The sequence below is a fragment of the Herpailurus yagouaroundi genome, unplaced genomic scaffold (assembly GCF_014898765.1).
Source record: "Herpailurus yagouaroundi ecotype Mexico unplaced genomic scaffold, PumYag 141, whole genome shotgun sequence".
Taxonomy (NCBI): Eukaryota; Metazoa; Chordata; class Mammalia; order Carnivora; family Felidae; genus Herpailurus; species Herpailurus yagouaroundi.
Window position 1 is genome coordinate 51,160,527 of NW_024412396.1, and position 8,684 is coordinate 51,169,210.

At 48.4% G+C, this 8,684-nt stretch overlaps 2 protein-coding genes across 2 annotated transcripts in view; one reads left to right on the top strand and one right to left on the bottom strand.

The window, feature by feature from the left end:
- The window catches only part of ZDHHC22 (zDHHC palmitoyltransferase 22), a 9,655-nt gene extending 9,268 nt beyond the window's left edge, over window positions 1-387 (bottom strand). The window contains exon 1 of the mRNA XM_040477832.1: window positions 131-387. The gene's annotated coding sequence lies outside the window, so the exon portion shown is untranslated. The remainder of the gene's footprint in view (window positions 1-130) is intronic.
- Window positions 1-8,684, top strand: part of TMEM63C (transmembrane protein 63C) — a 127,564-nt gene that overhangs the window by 24,232 nt on the left and 94,648 nt on the right. The window lies entirely within an intron of this gene.

Below are 8,684 nucleotides of genomic sequence, written 5' to 3' on the forward strand. Positions count from 1 at the left end.
AGCGAGGCTGGCGGCGCGGGCGGCCGCCGGCGTCTCGGCCACCGCCTCCTGGACACCGGGGAAGCCGCCCCCCGCGCCGCCGCCGCCGCCGCCGCCGCACCGCCGCAGAGGGGTGGGGAAATGAACTCACCGAGCTCGGGTCGCGGACAAGAGGAGCCCCGGACGCCGGCTCTCACGCTCCCCGAGGCTGCAAAGTTGTGGGCTCGGCCCCGCTGGCTCGCAGCCTCCTCACGCTTCGCTTCGGGGACTGGGCAGGTAGCGGGGACGTGGGGAGGAGGGAGCGGGCAGCTGCCGTCCTCCCACTTGGGCGCCAGCGAGTGGGGGCCAGGAGGCGGCGGGGATGGCAGCTGGGCACCCCTCAACCCCGCCACCCCTCCCTCCTCTCCTGGGGGCGGCGCTCTGGCCACCCCTCTCAGCATCGTAGACTTGCCCCCCCCCCCCTTTTCCCCTGGAGTGGGCTGGGGCGCTCTGCCAGACTTCAGCCACCAACTGGGGGATCTGGATTCAGCGCTGATGTGGATGTGTTAGCCATCATCTGCTCCTTCCTTCCCTGCTCCCCACTCTCTCGGAAGCAGGGAGGCCTGGGGGGGGGGGGGTGTTGAGAGCTCAGTTTGCCAGGGGCAACACCCATAATGATCCACGTTGTTGTGCACAGAGGCGTTGGGAGCCCCAACTCTGGAGCCTGTCTGCCTGGGTCTGAATATCCCCCATCCACAGCCGCGTGATCTTCACATTCCAGTTTCCTCATCTGTAAAACAGAGATGTGAGGATTATGTGACAATGTATGTAAAGCCGTTAAACAGGGCCTGCCCGTGGCAAGCTCTATTTGAGTATTAGTTCATAATTACTGCCACTGTTCACTGGGCTCTTGTTACGTACCAGACACTATGCTAAGCCTTTAGCATAAGACAGCTTTGTTGATCCTCAGCAGAAGTTCAACCATCCCCATTGTGCGGATGAGGAGGTTGAGGCACAGAGAAGCTAAGTCACACACCCAAGGTCATACAGCGGAGAAGTGACAGAGCCTGGGTTCGAACTAATGCATATGCCTTCAGCCTCTAGACACCCGGAATCACCCTGAGACCCAGGGGGAGCTCTCATTTGGGAGAAGGGAGGACAGCAGAAGGTTTTATCCGGACCAGAACCTCATGCCTAGAGCCCCACCCCTTGCCCCCTGTTCCTATGTCCTTCCTCTTCCTGACTCCACATTCTGAGGTGGGTACTGAGAGGCACCAAGAGGGTGGGGACACCTGGCCCCGTGCATTTCAGTGGGGATGAGGAGGAAGCAGAGAAAGCTTTAGATACACTGCAGGCATAATGGTGTCACCACTACCCCAATTTCCTGGGCTGTCATAGCTCACTCATCAGGCCTATTCCTCTCCTCTGGGTGAAGGCTAAATTAATAAATAAATGTTTATTGCTTTCTCATCTGGTTGATTAAACCAAGGGCAGTCCCTCAAAACGAGGACCATATGTTTATCAGCTCGGCCTATAGTTTTGAATCAGCAGACACCGTTTTCTCTGTGTTTTATCAGTATACATCAAAATAAAAAGGGGGCCAGGAAACCTTTTTATATTCTGAAGGGGTCTTACATGTAAGCAAAAGCCTAGCTTGCTAAGGGCTGGTCTCTGAGAATCTGGTAGCCCTGTGACTCCGGGGCCTACAGGGCCGACACAGAGAAGCACAAATAGCCTTTTTCCCTTTAGAGCTGCTTTGTGTAGAGGTCATGGCTGTCTGGGCCCTCTTTGTAAGCTGTGCTGGCCCCCGCCACGGGCTGGGGAGGGAGGGAGGCCGGAGTGCTGGGTTTGGGTTATGTTGATTGAAGATCTCCATTCCTTAAATACCTTGAGAGTCGCGCAGTATTTCTAATTTTATTTTGCATATGGGTGTGTGGTGGGAAGGTGTGCGTCTGGATTTGCGTGTGTGTGTGTGTGTGTGTGTGTGTGTGTGTGTGTGTGTGGTGTGTGTGGGGAGGAAGGGAGAGAGAGAAGATGTCAGTGGGGGAAGGGAGCACTCAGCCAGGAAAGAGTCTGGCTGTGGAAACGCAGATGGGCAAGAACAATTACTTGTGTAGAAATATAGTTTATCAACAGGAGAAGACATTAAAGCTTCAGATCTCCAGCTAGCATCTCCTCAGTGCCCCCCACCTTAGTGAATTGAGTAAGAGGAAGTACAGCCAAATGTTATTTTGTTTTTCTAAAATCGGTGCTTATCCCTGACAAAATCAATAGGGAAGTCAATTTGAAAACCTCGCCTCGATTCTGGACCCATCGGAATTAAGCAGACCAAGAATGAACAACTTTACTGCTACTTCCCAGCGGTGGGACCTTGAGCAGGTCACTTAACCCCTCTGTTCTCAGTCTTCTCACCCATAAAATGGGATGAAGATGTTACCTCGTGGTGATGATCAAATGGGATAATGTAATTTAAGCACTTCTGTCCTGGCAGGAGATTGGACATGTTAGCTTCTTCTCTTCCTATCTCTCTTCTGGGCCCTTATCTCTACCCACAAGAATATCTTGCCTTTCCAGCTAAAATGAGAGCTCTCTATGTTGGAAATGTTTGGGGGTCTCTTCCATGTCTCCTAAAATGATTGTTTGCCCCGCAGAGACACTGAGTAAAAGTGTACTGACTGATGAGTTGATACTGGTCTCTCTCTGAGAGGAAAAGCTGTGTTCCAAGGTCTTTGGAATATCTGCTAAGGACACAGACGCCATTGATCTTGCGTCCTGCCACTACCCCCGCCCCCCCCCCCCCCCCGCCAACTATGGTCTCATCGTCCATAAACAGCATCAGAAAATAATTTATAAACTACACTCTCCATTGCCCTTGTCATATATTCTTAGAGTTAAGCTATGACTATATCTGCGGGCGGGCCCAAGGGAGCGGGAACAAGACAGGCATCTGATAGCTGCCGAGCACTTTCCGAGAAATACGTGCCATAAATCTTGCTATTTGGTGCTATTATTTGAATAAAATGAATTCCCTCCCAAGTGGCTATCTTCCATTTTGCCTCAAGATGTTGTGTACCCAGAGAGGAACTCTGTGCAGCAAGCGGCATCTCCCCTGGGCGGGGAACCCCACACACGTGTATCTGGCCCTATAACTCCCAGCTGTTTGGGATGGAAAACATTCCAAGATGCAAGGGGCCACAAAGAAGGAGGCCGTGGGGATTTTCCTTCATTCTCATACCCTTATATCGTATTGATTAGGGTGAAGATAAACTGGGGTCTTAAGGTTAACTGGTACCCTGAAATTAAGATTTTTAATAGACATCCTCAGACAGGATGTTTTTTTGCTGCAGATAGCAAGTCATAGCCAGGGGCAACCACAAAGTGCTCCCCGAGTCTCAGAAGGCTTAGTGAGACACCATCCCTGCCTGCCTGGATCCAAAAAGCATATAAGGGTCATCTTTGTCTTATCAAACCCAATACATGGAATTTGGATTATCACAGAATTTCTATTTGGAGGGGGTAAGGTACTTGGCCGACGATGTCTTCATTTTAGCAATAACACGTTACTTTGATGTAATAAAGTGCTTTGCAGGTTGCAAAGTACATCCACAAAATTAAAATTTTATTCTATGAGTCTCTCAACAGCCCTGTAAGCTAGCTGGGACAAAAATTATTAAGCCCATTTTTCTTAGGAGGAAACTGAGTTCAGAGACTTGCCCCGTGTTAATTTGCAAGCCTTGCCTATGTTTGATTTAAAATGTGACTCAACATGCAAGAATCTCACTAATACTCAACTTTTTTGGAACATCTCAAGTGCATAAAGGAAGCAGGTATATGACACAGTCCTTCAGAATAAAAGACCTGAATGATCTTCCTTTACGTGAGATATTTATATAAAGCTACATAAATAAAATAAGGCAAAGTAAGCCCGCAGCACATTAATCAAATGTTCTCAAGCATTCTGCTGTTTGTGGTGCTGGAGAGCGTGTATGGAATTAGGAGCCGTGATGCTCTTCGGCAAAGCCTACGTGTCAAGGTGGGAACAGCAGGTCTGAATGTCACCCTTGGGGTGACGGGTAGCCCCGGCAGTCTCCCTGGTGATTGATGCCTAAGAGTGGAATTCTTGGCTTGGCTTGACAGCGCCTCCTTTAGAGTGTTCAGGCTGTGGAAAAACAAATGTGATCTTTTACCAATTAGGCATGGTTTCCGGGTCCTGGTAGGGAGGCCTGTGCCTGTGGGCCAGTGTGCAGCTTAGCCAAGGTGGTGGCAGCAGGATTAATTGGCGCTTTGGTCTCAAAGTGTGCAGGAGGTGGGGGGCGGGGAGCGGAGTGGAGGGGGAGAAAGAGGGGGCATAGGAAGGGAAAAGAGGAGGTGGGCAGAGAGCAGAGGGGAGAAGGAAAAGAGAGGAAAGGAGAGGGGCTGAGAGAAAGCACACTCATCTGTCTGACACAACCTCAGTATGTCTTCATGATGGACGATGCTCAGGGGCGCGGGGGGAGATCCGCTGTCTCCGTGGAGAGCGCTGCGAGGCCAGGTGTCCAGGATGGGAGGGAATGAGGCTGAAGGTTGACATCTCAATCAGAGGAGGAGGGAGGTGAGACCAGGAGAGGCACTGCAGTGCCCTTGGCTGCTTGTAAGACTCTCGATATGTTGTAATGGTCGTAGAGAAGCGGGCAGCCCAGACCTCACATCCCTGAACCCCTTTGCCTCCGTCTCCCCCAGTGCTCCAGCAGAGATGGCCCAGGGCCCAGGGCCCAGGAGAGAGGCAGTGTGGTGTGATTGGAAAAAAAAAAAAAAACAAACAACCATGAGCATTTGGTGTGAGCTTTCCGTGTCCACTGGCCTTGGCCTAAATCCCTGTGTTCCTATTTACTTGCTGTGTGACCTTGAGCACCTTCCTTAGCCTCTCTGAGCCTCAAATTCTCTGTCCGTTAACTTGCATTTTGTCATCAATTTTACATGACAAAGATGCCAACTCAATAGGCCCTGGGCTTTCTACTTAAATAATCCCCCCAACTACCGAATCATCTTGCATGCTTCCTAACACTACTGCCTCTGCGATGATCTTGTTTGTGTGTTTCTTTACTTGTTTACTGTTTCTTTTCATCTGATAGACTATAAACCCCTTAGAACAGGGACTTACCCATTAGCTTTGCCTCTGTACCTAGGACCCAGCACAGAGCCTGGCACACAGTAGGTACTCAGTAAATATTGGAATAAATAAGAGACAGTCTGGGGGACAAAAAGCATGAGGGACTGACGTGGGGTGTAAAAAATACCTTGATTGTGGTGATAGTTACATGACTATATGTTTACCAAAACTTATAGAACTGTACCTGTCAAAAGGGTGGATGTTACTATATGTAATTATACCCTTAATATCTGATCTTTATTTTCATTTATTTATTTTTATCTTAGAGAGGGTGTGTGTGGGGGGTGGGCAGTGAGAGGGACAGAGAGAGAAAGAGAGAGAGAGAGAGAGAATGCCAAGCAGGCTCCATACTCAGCACAGAGCCCGATGCAGAACTCTGTCCCACAACCCTGGGATCGTGACCTGAGCCAAAATCAAGAGTCGGACATTCAACTGGCTGGGCCACCCATGTGCCCCCTGACTTTAAAAAATAAACTATAGGGAGCAACGGATCAACAGGATTCAACTAATAAAGACTCATTTTTACTGACACTCATCATGTGTCAGGCTGAGAGGGGGGCCAAGTGCCTTTGCATTGTTAACTCATTAAATCCTTGCAACAACTCTGCCTCACGGAAGTCTGACTCTACGTATTTTGTAGAGGGGAAATGGAGACTCAGAGTGGTTACAAGATTTGCCAAGATTGCAAAGCTCGCTGGCAGCAGAAATGAAATCCAGGTCACATGACTCCAATGCCCAAGTCTCACCCAATGGGGTTTCTTCTGTCTCTCACCCCTAAACCCTCACACTGACAGAGATACAGAGGCTGTTTTCCTTATGGCAGAGTCACATATTATGCTGATGTTTACGATGTTCATCTCTTACTCTTTCGCATGAATTAGCCAGTCAAAATCTTTTCTTAGTGAAACAGGGCATAGAGAGAATGGGCTTTTGTCTGGAGATCGGGATTGGGGTGGGATGTGGCATAGAGTTAATACAAACAGGCCTGCAGGAGGGCGTGGGAGGGTCTGATGGGACCAGAAGATAAAAGGGAACCAAAGGAGAGGGTGTCCAGAAGAGCGGTGAGAAGACAGTCTCCGGGGTCTGATGATCTGGGTTCAGATTTCAGTTCCACTAGTCACCTGTGCAACCTTGAGCAAGTCAGTTGACCTTTCAGCGTCTCAGGTTCCTGATCTGTAAAACAGGGTTAATTGTAATTCCCACCTCCTAGGGTTGCCATGCAGATTAAACAAGATAACATCTGCAAAGCACTTAACGATAGTGGCTGGCGTAGTAAGTCTTAAACAAGTGATAGCCGTTGTACCTAATCTTAATTAAACACTGGTGTAAGCCAGGATGGAAGTTCACTTCAGTCTCACATAAATGAAGTTTAAAGGAGCCAGTCCAAGGCTGCTATGGACATTTCATGGTCATGTGGGACCCAGATTCTTTCTCTTGTGTTGCCCTGTCATCCTGATGTCCCCTCCTGCCTCATGGCCCAGAATGGGCCAGCCATCATGTCCACATTCCAGCCAGCAAGAAGGAGACAAAGAGAAAGGACATAGCCCTCTCCTCTAGGACATTTCCTGGAAGTTAGAATACATCCACTTACCTCTCACCAGCCAGGACTTAGTCACGTGGTCACACCTAGCTACAGGTACCTATGTAACCAGCTAACATTTCTGAGTTGTATTGATAAAGAGGAAAAGGAAAATTAATTTGGGGGCCAACTTTTGAAAAGTTCTGAGGGTAAAGCTGAAGAGCATATTTTGACCAGACACTAAGCTCAAAGCCAGATTTCGTCTTCTACTATGGAAAAGTTTAGACACATCAAGTTGTCTGTCCCCCAAGTCCCAGGACAGAAGCAGGAGTTTCCTGGCACTTTCGGTCACTTAAAGATTCCTGTTTCCCGGGGCCCCTGGGTGACTCAGTCGGTTGAGTGTCTTACTTCGGCTCAGGTCCTGAGCTCATGGTTCATGGGTTCCGTTTGTAGGTTTGAGCCCCCTATCGGGCTCACTACTGTCGGCCCGGAGCCCACTTTGGATCTTCTGTCCCACCCCCCCCTCCTTTCCCCTCCCTGCTCGCTCTCTCTCTCTCTCTCTCTCTCTCTCAAAAATAATAAATACATTTTTAAAAAGATTCCGGTTTCTCATTGGTCAAATGGGGCTACGACCTCTGCCTTTTCCCACCCTCCCACTGACCCTTGCCTTCCTCTGGGCATTTCTCCTCATAGAAACAAGCCCAGGAAAAGCAGCTCCAGCCTGGCAAAGGCTTGACCTCAAATGAACACAGACAATGGGCGCTACAGGCAGCTATGGTCAGTGTCCTAGGCCATCTGGCCAGCTCAGCAAGCAGGACATCTGACCCTGATGATACAGAGAGAGACAGAAAGGATGTACTTTAAATATTTTTTTATTTAAAAAAACCATATGAGGGGCGCCTGGGTGGCGCAGTCGGTTGAGCGTCCGACTTCATCCAGGTCACGATCTCGCGGTCCGTGGGTTCGAGCCCCGCGTCAGGCTCTGGGCTGATGGCTCAGAGCCTGGAGCCTGTTTCCGATTCTGTGTCTCCCTCTCTCTCTGCCCCTCCCCCGTTCATGCTCTGTCTCTCTCTCTCTGTCCCAAAAATAAATAAACGTTAAAAAAAATAAATAAATAAATAAAAATAAAAATAAAAAAACCATATGAGTGGGGTGCCTGGGGTTAAGGTCTGACTCTTCGTTTTGGCTCAGGTCATGATCTCACATGCGTGGCATCAAGCCCCATATCAGGCTCTGTGCTGACAGAACTGATTCTGCTTGGGATTTTCTCTCTCTCCTTCTCTCTCTGATCTTCCCCCACCCACAGGCACACGCTCTCCCTCTCTCTCAAAATAAATAAGTAGACTTAAACAAAAAAACCTATGAGTAACATTTTTTTGCATGAAAATTTGAAGTTTTAATTAAAAATAAGTCAGAAATCCTTTGATCCTAAACCTAAAGATAATGATCATTAATATTCTGTATGTGCCTTTCAGTCTTCTATTTATTCAGATTTTTTTCCTTTTAATTATAAATTTGGGCTCACATCTTCATCCTCTTTTATAACCAGCATTTAAAATTCCACCATAGTGGGGCACCTGGGTGGCTCAGTTGGTTAGGCGTCTGACCCTTCGTTTCAGCTCAGTCATGATCTCAGGTTTCGAGTTTGAGCCCCACGTCAGGCTCTGTGCTAATGGCATGGAGCCTGCTTGGGATTCTCTCTCTCTTCCTCGCTCTCTGTCCCTCATCTGCTCATGCTGTCACTGTCTGTCTCAGAATAAATAAATAAACTTTAAAAATAAATAAAATTCCACAGTAGTAAGACAATCTTCCCATGTTGATAAACACACTTCTCCCACATCATTTTTAACAGACAGCTTGATTGCTTCTCTTACAGAAGGGACACAGTTTAGTAGGGATACACCAAAATTTGGCTTTGAACTTAGTGTCTCGTCAAAATATACTCTTCAGCTTCAGCTTCAGTTTTGGTCTTTGAAAGGCTGAATAGCTCAAGTTCAGACTTCACTGTCATTTCTGAGTTCCCTAGACTTGTGTACGATTCATGATCCTGTGACCATA